Here is a 10,450-nt window from a genome sequence, read left to right as displayed (position 1 = left end):
GAAATTAGTATCCAAGTAGGATAAATAAAACATAACCTCAAAGATTGGTATTTATTTAAAATATACATACAAAAAAGTTAGTAATTGTTGCTTATATGTCTTTCTTTTTTGAACAGCTGTTATAGAAACTTTCATTATTCCTAATCTCTTTTTCTACTTCTTCTAGAAGTGATAGATTTTATTTTGTTTCTCTAAAAGAATGGTTCTGAACATTTCTATACTGAAAATTAGACTTGAATGTATTTCTTTAAAATTGCTATTGTATTTTGTACAAAAAAAAATAGAAATTGTTTTTACACTTATTAAGATAAGATAAAAGCTAACACTATTGTTGAGGTTGTAAATGATCATGAATCAGTTTTCCAGACAATTTTTTTTTGGGATAGCTGAATTACTTAGCTGTAGAACCAGATCCTGAAGTAACGTTTATCAAACTTTGCAAATTGGCCACCATTGAAGAAAACTTTGATTCTGAAAATGATGATATCGAAATTCTTGTTCCAGTCTCGGTTACACTTCAGGTCAGATTCAGGTTTTAGTTAAACACATTTAATTATGGACAAGTGCATGCAGTTGTTAATTAGACTTTCTAGTATTTATACAACTGAAGTTCCTAAATTTTTTTATTATAGCTACACCAGTTTTATGTGCTAGAAAATGTTTTTAATATTTTGTCCATTAATCTGAATATATTACATTTTTTATAATCTATATATATAGCACAAAAATCTGTGTGTCAGTGTGTTTGTTCCTTATTTAACTACTCCTAGGTCACTGGGCCAATCTCAACTAAACTTTGAGGGATGATTGTTTGCAACAAGGGGCATGTTAATTCAAAACTCATCCACCCACATTATTGATGTTATTGAGCATTTATTATCTTTGATGTAAGTTAAAGTTAACAACATTTATAGGTGGAACCATGTTCTTACACCATATGTATATTTTTATGGTTTAGCTCCATGACTAAGAGTGAAGAAATTAATTTTCTTTATGGAAACCTAATTACACTACATTTTAAAAATTAATAAAACTACTATAGTCACATAAGACAAAGCCCCAAATCATTCTCCAAGAAGAAAGAAACTAACTCTCTAATAAAAATAATACTGTAACAGTCTTAACTACCTGGATATGGGCTCAGCCATTTTGACTGATCTTTTAACTACCATGTTAACTATAATTACTACTGAGTTTCTAAAATCAGAGGATCAGTAAGTAGTCAGAGGTTTCTTTGTGAAATGAAAATGTAACTATAAATATATATTAGTGTTCTGGTATTATGCGTTATGAAATTCTACCAACTTTTCTCTGTCAATATTTATTGAAGATGCATCAGGCATTAACGTATAGTTTCCACACCTGGAGTTAATATTATATATTTCTTTATGCAATCACAGCATTATACCTGTTTAAAACATTACACAAATTAACATTTAAAGTCATTTATTTTTACAAAATCAAAAGTCCATTTTGCATGCCTTGCCAAAAATTATTTACATTTTACCTACATGAATACTTAAATTCTCCTCAGGGTTATAATATTACAATCCATAACCACAAATCTTGTTGGTTTAGACTTCTGCAGTTGTAGAAAACAAACAAATAAGAACAGACAGGTTGTTTAAATTATTATCAATCTTTTTTAAATAGTTAATGCTTTTAAAATAACATGCGATAGAAAGATGAATCTAAGCTTTTGTGAGGTTTTGCAACTGTATTACTTTTGGTTTTCCAATGACTTTCAAGAATCCAGGTAGTGTGTGAGTGCACGGTTGTCTTTTCTATGCTAATTCCATCACTTTCAATCACTGTGGATACAGTAAGTATGTATACTCAAAATATCTATTTTACACTCATTTAATACCCCATATTAAAATGTCAGTCACACTGGATATAATGGTACATATTGTGTTAATAAAGGTTTTTTGTTGTGTAGAAACTGGTTTAACATAACTGTATCAGTATATTTATGTTTATGTCATCATTGTACACAGTTAAGTCACTATATATATATTTTAAGACAATATTACTTCCAAAAACTGGTTTTGTTTATTTCTTCAGAGAAAATTCACAATAGAAGGAGATATATCTATTATTTTTCGAAGCTGCCAATTAACTTATCATTTTTAACTAAGCTAGAAATATATTGTAAATTCATGTCTCCATATTTTAATTTATATTTATATAAAATATAACATAAAAATTTGTAAATTGATGAATTGTACACCTAACCTAAGTCAATTTAGTTGATCAAATTTAATGAAACATAAATGTGTTGTGGACTGGATACACATTTATTCACTGTAAATTTTTGTTTATGCATTTATTTTTACATACTTATTTTTCATATATAAATTGTGTGCATGAAGAAATATGTGATATGCCATTTTGAGTTTGTTTATTTATATCTTAACATTTATGCTCTGTTTTTTACCTCATAGTGAGTAATAACTGTAGTGATTCTGATGGAATACTTTTAGCTTTAATACTTCATTATGGTACTTTTGTTAATATTTATAACTGATTTTTTTATCCAAGTACAACTTATCTTAACAATTGTAAGTTATATTTGAAATCTATTAGAGCCAAAATAATTAAAAACTGTTGAATATCACTCTTCTAAATTAAAACAGTGGTCTTTTTTATGTCTTTAAAGATGAGAGTAAAATGTTTTATATAAATTACTGGGATCTAACAACTGTGTCAAAATAATTTTTGAAAAATTTATATTTATATAAAATAACATTTTAAAGATATAGTTAAACATTTTCATTATTTAAGTATATACAAGACACAGCATCTAAATTTTTATTTTTTAATTATTATTTAATTGTTCAGGATTCAAAATGGTATATATATATTTTATTAATCTCTAGTTATTATTTTCAAATGCAATGTAACATTTTTATGTCAACAGGTCCTATCCTTTGGACATGCCATTTATAACTGCACAAACTCTCTTCAGGTATCCCAACTGAAATTTCTGGTGAGTTTTAGGAAAAGATAAAACATGATTTTTTAATTACTCATAAAGCTTAGAAATTTGAATAATTCAAACTGTTCATTAATGTAGAGTATAAGTAACAATATTTGTATAAAGATATGAATATTACTTGAGCATTAATATATCTAGTTTTTTCTATGTCATTAAATTTTATATTAAGATTAGCCCTAAATCCAAATATTAAGTTAACAATGCAAAAGTCTATTATAAAAATGAAAAATAATAAAATTAAATGTACTGCAACCACACTGGTTTCCATTGAATTGGCAGGACTATCCAAGTACATCCATGGGGTAAATATGTTGATGATGCCTTCACCTGGACATCATCCAGGATGGTAGGAGCAAGGTGTCTGCTTTGCTTATGGCATGATGGGGCACCGATGAATAAATTATCCATACTTTAACAAACAGCAAAGGTGGCAGGACTATCAGTTCCAGCCTACCAATTCAAGGATCAAAGTACCCAAGGTTATTTATTCTTTCTGACAGCTCAGTGAGTCCAGGTCAACCAGTAACAAGTGATGGGTATTGTCATAAATCCTTAATAAAACTCAAAAAACTCACGTCAGATCTGGTCACTGGTTTGGGGATACACAGTGAACTGCTTGCATTGAAGAGTTTAGTGGTCAGCTCAGCTCTCACAGGGCTATGTTGAGCATGGTACTAGCTGTGGTACTTTTCAATATATCAAGCTCTCCAAGTGAGACCACCACTCTGCCCAGTGGATATTGACTTTGTTCTGGGGAATGGTGATAGACTAGAGGTAAGAGAAGAGGTAGTTCCAAAACACACTTACCTTTTCTCACACTTTTGCTTTATCCCAATGAAAGGTTCTCTTCTTTGCCCATCTAAGCATTGGTATGAATTCTTCCTTGCTTGCTCCAGTATTTACTCCTCACTATATAATTTTGTGACACTCTCCGCCTACGTCAATGCACCCTCTATACCCAGTCCATATATAAGCTCTCTGTTATTCTTTGTTTTTCACTTTTTCTCAATGGTAAAAATTTATGAAAATAGTCTGTTTTCTACAGGTTTATATTCAGCGCTGTTACTACATTTGCAATGTTTTCTTTTGAATTATTTTAGATCTTTTGTGGGGGTTTGAGTTTATTGTTTATTTTCTTTATTTACAATTAAGAAAAATTTTGGAGACATTTTTCAAATATGAGTGCTCACAGTACATGTCTCAGACATGGAGTTGCCTGATGTCCCTACCACCTCATGAGCCTATCATTACTCGGGGGTGGGGGCACAATCTGCAGAGGACATACAGTTCCTTATATACAGAGAGGTAGAGTCTTATGTGCAGTCTGATGCTTTTTTGTCCTGGTGACTCTGAGGCTGAGTTTATGGGAGATCAAGAGTGGACTGGTAAGAATTTAGACTATTTTTCCAGCACCTTCCTTTGCTCAGACAGCTACTCCTGAACTTTGGATGAACATTTTGCCTCCTGCACCCTTTTTACAACTAGTATGCCATTTTTGTAATGTTTTGAGTGTTTCTCTTGTGGCTCACATATCTTCACCTTCTTTATTTGGAGACACTAGTCCATCTGCTTACCTTGTCTTTCCACCTTAGCCAGATATTGCTGTGCATGCAAGGAGATTTGAAGATCAATTCAGGGAGGGTGCTGCCATGCCTTTTCTTCCTCATTTATTGGATCAGAATGCCTTGGCTTTCCATCGCCTGTAGAACCCTTATTTGGACTCTCAGAAGCTGGACTCTCTGCTTCCTATTTGAGGCTCTAGACAAGATGCTGCTGTTCATATTAATTAATCTCAGTTTTGCAGAATTCTTCTGTCACTTACAACAGTTTATTATCATATTTGCAACTGTTCTCTGAGGCCTATCATAGGTCCCCTGCTCAAATATCTGAGGATCTTATTAATTCATTAACTTCAACTTTGGTCAGATATTCAGCTTCTGCTCTCTTATTGGTATCTTGGTTGGTTTATTGCTGGAATAATTTAGAGAGAGAGTTTCCCTTCCTATGATGGCCCTTAGAGATCTCAGAAAAACTCCTTTTCTCAGACAGTCTATTTTTGCATGAATTCCAGACTTCATGGTGTCTAGAATAGTAGTGGCCTGTCTACATTCTTCACTTTCTACACTGGGTTCTCAACTGCCCCAAAGTTCTTCTACAGAACAGTTTATTGCATCTCCCATTCAAGTTTCCAGATCTGCTTCAGTACTACAATCAATTGGAACAAAAGGGTGATTTTAACCTTACTAATGGAGATCCTCCTCCAGGATGGAATGCAAATTTCTGCATCAGTGACTACCTTATGGGATCTCATCTAAGAGTGTTTGTGTCAGTATGGGAGACTTTCACCACAGATCAGTGGGTCATTCAATTTCTGAGGAGTGGATTGTCATTGAATTCATGCATCCTCCTCCTCTGTTTTTCATACTGGTTGGCTTTCCACTTCCCAAGAACACTCTTACTTCCAACTGTTGAGCACAAGCCACCCAGAATTTACTGCACAAAGAGGTCATATAGCATGTCACCTCCTCTCTCGAGGATTTTATTCTTGGCTGTTGGTAGTACTGAAAAGTCAGGAAATTAGCAAGTGATCATCAACCTTTCTTGTCTCCATCGCTTCCTTCAGCCTCCTTGGTTTACAATGGAGTCATTTCTTTCCCTTTGGTGGCTCTTTACATTCAGACTATGGATGACAAGATTTGATGTCGCAGATGTCTACCTTCATATTCTGATTGCCGAGTCTTCAATGCATTATCTCTGTTTCATGAACAAACAACCAGGTTTTTCAGTTTTGTGCTGTACCATTCGATCTTGCATCTGCTTCATACATTTTTTTTGCCAGATAGTTATAGTTTTTACATATCATCTCTACTCCCCCAGCATTCCCATTCACCATTCCATGGACGACTGTTTTCTTCTCGCCCCTTCACGCCATTTGATAGAACTGTGCACTCAAACTCTGTTATCAGAAGCTGCAAGAGCTGGGTTTCTTATCAAAAAGGAGAAGTCTATTCTTACTCCCACACAGTACCTCATCCATTTAGGGGTGTTTTCAATTCAGATTATGTCAGGCCCAAACTTCTCTATGCCTTCAGGCCATGGAATGGGTGATTCTTAAAACCCAGTTGTCTCCTTCTCCACCAGCATACACAGTTCTATCTCTTTTGGGGAACTCATTCCTATAGGTCAGGCCCACATGAAGACCCTTCAATGATCATTATGGTTACACCAGAACATTTGCACAGATGCACTGGATTGTCCAGTGAGACTGTCGGATTCCAGTTTGCTGTATCTTAGATGGTGGTTGAACAGGGACAACACGACAGTAGGTGTCCCTCTGCCACCTGCACAGCTAAAGATACATCTGTTCACAGATGCTTCTCTTCAGGGCTGGGGTGCTGCAATAGAAAATATGGAATTCCAGGGACTTTGGACAGTAGAGGAAGCTTTATTTCACATCAATCTTATAGACCTTTTTGTAGTTGAACAAGATATAACTCAGGGTCTCGAATTGTTGCAAGGGAAGGTGGTAATGCTTCATTCAGACAATTTCATGGTTATCTCATACTTTTCGAACAGTGGATCATCTCCTTCGGGTACACAAACACCATATTGTTCTCCTTGCTTGTCATGTTTCAGGGGTGATTAATCTAGTGGCCAACCAGTTATCTCATCCCAACAGAGCTCTTTCTACAGAATGGATGCTTCATCCTCAAGTTTTGCATTGGATCTGCTCTTGTCTAGGATCACAACAGATTGATGCTTTCACCACACACACTGGACAGCTCAGCCCCCATCCTTCTGATCTCCAGTATCTCACCCTTTGGCTTTGAGAGTAGATGCTCTCAGTCAGGATTGGATGGGTCTTCATTTTTGTACATTCCTTCTAATTCGTCTTCTTTCCAAGGTTCTGGCACTGACTTACTCCCGGACGTGACAAGTTCTTCTGGTGGCACCATATTGACCAGTTCAGCCCTGGTTTCCACTGCCCCAGTATTTTCAGGAGTATCAGGCTCTTCCACTTACTCCCTTGTCATCTCTCTTACATGAGCTTTTCATCCAGCAGTCCAGCTCTCCGATTTTATATGGCATGTACTAAAGCATTTTGGGGCTCATGTTACTGGTTATTTATCCATTGGGATCACACGACTTATCCCCTATCACTTTGACAAGTTGGTTTGGATAATTACTCTGGTCTTTCATAGGAGGAGAGAGACTTTTTTGGGTTTCATCTCATCAAGTTCTACATATATTGATGTCTCTGGCAGCTTGGTTGCATTGCCCACTGGACAGAGTTGTACAGGTTGGTATGTGGACCACATCTAACATCTTTATATCACTCTGTTTACAGGAATTATCAGACTCTTTCTTGGATGGAGTTTTTGGCTACCCCTTGTGGCTATTCTACACACTCTGGCTCGATTTTGACAGAGATGAGTAACTTCATTCTATTTTATGGACCTTCTCATCATTCTCCTTAGGATCCCACTCAGTGGTGAGTGATGCCAATAGACAAATAATTAAATTCCTGGTAGCAATGAGCTTCATTGAGATGGGGTGTTCCATAAGACTGTCTTGGTGCTTTCTGGGTGGTTAACAATTGTTCTACATCAAACATAATATAAAATACTGGACTGCCACTCATGGATTATCATGAGTAAAGCATAAAGGGACTTTGTTCATCACTGCTAACCCCTGAATTGAACAAATCTGGGTTGGTTTGCTTTTAAAAATAGGGAATGTGAAGACTCTGGAGCATCATTCCTTAGGACTCCTCAACACGAGTCATCCCACCCCCTCTCGTTTACTGGAGCATGGTAGTCTTTACCACTCTCAGTGTCTAGTTGCTGGAGAGGTGGACAGAGGTCTGTTCCTCCTGAGTGATGTTATGTTGTACTCTATATTCCACTCAAGGAAAAGAGAATGAAGTTAGATACTCTCCCATTCTTAACCCTGGATGGTTTTCCCAAATGTTGGATACTCCTCGTTATTCCAGTTCAGAGATGACACTTCACTATCCAGTTGTGTGATCATGGCTCTTCTTTTTGGTAATTCTCTTACCATCCATGATCATGAAAGAGGATCCTCGACTTCTCATAATTCCAAACCGAGTATCATGTTCATGAGCTATTGGTTGAACTTCATTTTTTCCACATCCTGCTCATAATTCTGGGGGTAGGAGGTGTTATCTGAGCTTATTCAGTTGGGGGGGGGGGGGAGACTTGTCCTATTGGATGTAGCTTGCATTCTCTTTGTAATTTTGGTGGCTCGCATGCAACATTTTGTAACCTTCAGGTTGGGGGCCAGGGCCTGTAATTCCAAGTTTGGTTTGTTGCATTTTGTGCTTCTTCAGGTTGGATTGGGAGTTTGTCCACTTGGGTGTTACTTCTCTTATTTTCATAATTCCAGTGGCTCGACATACAATATCCTGTAACTTTCAGGTTGGGTTCCCTTCATATCATATTCCAATTACACAGTTATATCACATTGCAGTCCTCATGCTCTAGCCACTACACCTTGGATCTAGCTTTGCATCAATAGCCCCATAATTCCAATGATGAGACATGGAATCTCGTCTGTGTGGTTGGGGCCTGGACAAAATCTCATGGTAATGAACAATGTTGACTCTGTAGCCAGTTGGACCTTACCACCTATGTTTAGATTTTGCTTTATCTGTGTGAAGAGCAAACCTGTTCCAGAAGTAGTGTTCTTATTATATCTCAATTTTGCACACCTGTTTTTCTATGCAGATGGCCCCTCCACCTAGTCAGTGTGGGATTGTGGCTAAAGTATGAGAGGAGGTTTACATTTTCCAATATCAAAAATGTATATTCAATAATACCTACTCTCACACTATCCTGCCCTTCATCCCCATGGTATCTAGTGTTCGGGTCTGATAATCCTGCCAGTCCCAAAAAAGTGAATAAGAAAGTATAATGGGGAGCGTATATACAAATCATTGACATTGGTGGAGAGAGTCACAAGATTAAAATCTCTAGGGGTGATATAGTGGAGTATAAAGTCTGGAACAAGCAAGGCAGAATTCATAACAATGCTTAGATGGGCAAAGAAGAGAACCTTTTGCTGGGGTAAAGCTAAAGTGTGAGAGGAGGAAAGTATTATCAGAAATACATTTTCAGTATAGTAGAATGTAAAAATTTTTGACTTTGTCTAGCCCTATGACTACCAGGTGCTGTGATTCATAGCACCTAATGTCACTCTGATAGTATTTTGTTCCAAAAATAAAACTAGTGGGTGAAATTGTTTGAAATTTGACAAGAACCTTCCTAAAAGTAGGTAATTTTAGAAAAATTAAATATTTAATTTTGATTTTTTCTGCTTTTTAAAAAATTAAAATTCATTATTTAATGTAGTTATTTACAATTGGACTCTGAATATTTCACCTGCAAAGTAATTTTTCATTTTAAGAATAAAAATACTAATGTTTACCTTACAGTTTTCATATTTCACTTCCATAGTCTTTAGAACCTCCTAAATTAATATCAAAGTTTTTTAAGGTAAATGTTTATATTTTGTTTGCCATTTTCTCTACAACATCGCTAACTCTACCTATTATCATCAATGTACAGTCCAATGAAATGTTTAAAATTAAGAAATACAAATATGTATATACCTTTTAAGTTTTTGATGATTATTTCAATTACACCTTCAGTGACTGACATGCATAATTTTATGCCTTTATCTTATCACTTATACTTTATTTTTAGTGTTTTATTTTCCTCTCCTTTTCTTCGTCTTTGCTCATTTATGTTGAAACATATCAATAAGGGCTTCATCTGTTAGGTTTAGCCCTCTCTGGCATAACATTTTTTGCACTCGTAAGTGTCTCAAAGTTGTTTTAGTGTTTCAAAGTATAGAATAATTAAAAAAATTATGAAACCTTTCAAATATAAATCTTAAAACACAAATAATACATAATTAACTAGAATATAAAAGCAAAACCTAAATGCAATGTGTCTATGAAACTAATATATACAAGACAAGAGAAAATTGCTAAGCACTGAGGGCACCACTTTCAACAATGAACTTAGCCTCATTATAATGGTGCTAAAAGTAAAACTATACTATACTATATGTGTTGTGTAAGGATAAACGACCTTGAAGGACGAAATTTGTTCTTTGTATTGGTTACAAACATGCCATTCAACTTAAAACAGTCACAAAGCAACCCAGCTTCTATTTTGCAAGTGGGCATGCCATAATTTGAACTCAAGAATGTCTATAACAATTTACTTTCGATGCCAGTTCTAGGAATTTGTATGAAGTTACTGGTAAACTAACTGTATGAATATGTAGTTTATTGCCAGCAAAAAAGACGTTTTTAACTGTAGTCATTTCTCACATACCAAAATCTAAAGTTCAGTTGCTATTGCTACTTGCCCGGCATGGCCAGGTGGATAAGGCGGTCGACTCACAATCTGAGGGTCGCGGGTT

General features: G+C 35.5%; 1 long non-coding RNA gene across 1 annotated transcript in view; it reads left to right on the top strand.

The window, feature by feature from the left end:
• Positions 1-272: 272 nt before the first annotated feature.
• Positions 273-10,450, top strand: part of LOC111088972 — a 19,167-nt gene continuing 8,989 nt past the window's right edge. The window contains exons 1-2 of the long non-coding RNA XR_002613366.1: positions 273-521; positions 2,921-2,989. This is a non-coding gene — a long non-coding RNA (uncharacterized LOC111088972). The remainder of the gene's footprint in view (positions 522-2,920; positions 2,990-10,450) is intronic.

Source organism: Limulus polyphemus, unplaced genomic scaffold (genome assembly GCF_000517525.1).
Source record: "Limulus polyphemus unplaced genomic scaffold, Limulus_polyphemus-2.1.2 Scaffold108, whole genome shotgun sequence".
Classification (NCBI taxonomy): Eukaryota; Metazoa; Arthropoda; class Merostomata; order Xiphosura; family Limulidae; genus Limulus; species Limulus polyphemus.
The sequence above is the reverse complement of the archived record's forward strand: the minus strand, read 5'-3'. Positions and strand labels throughout refer to the sequence as shown.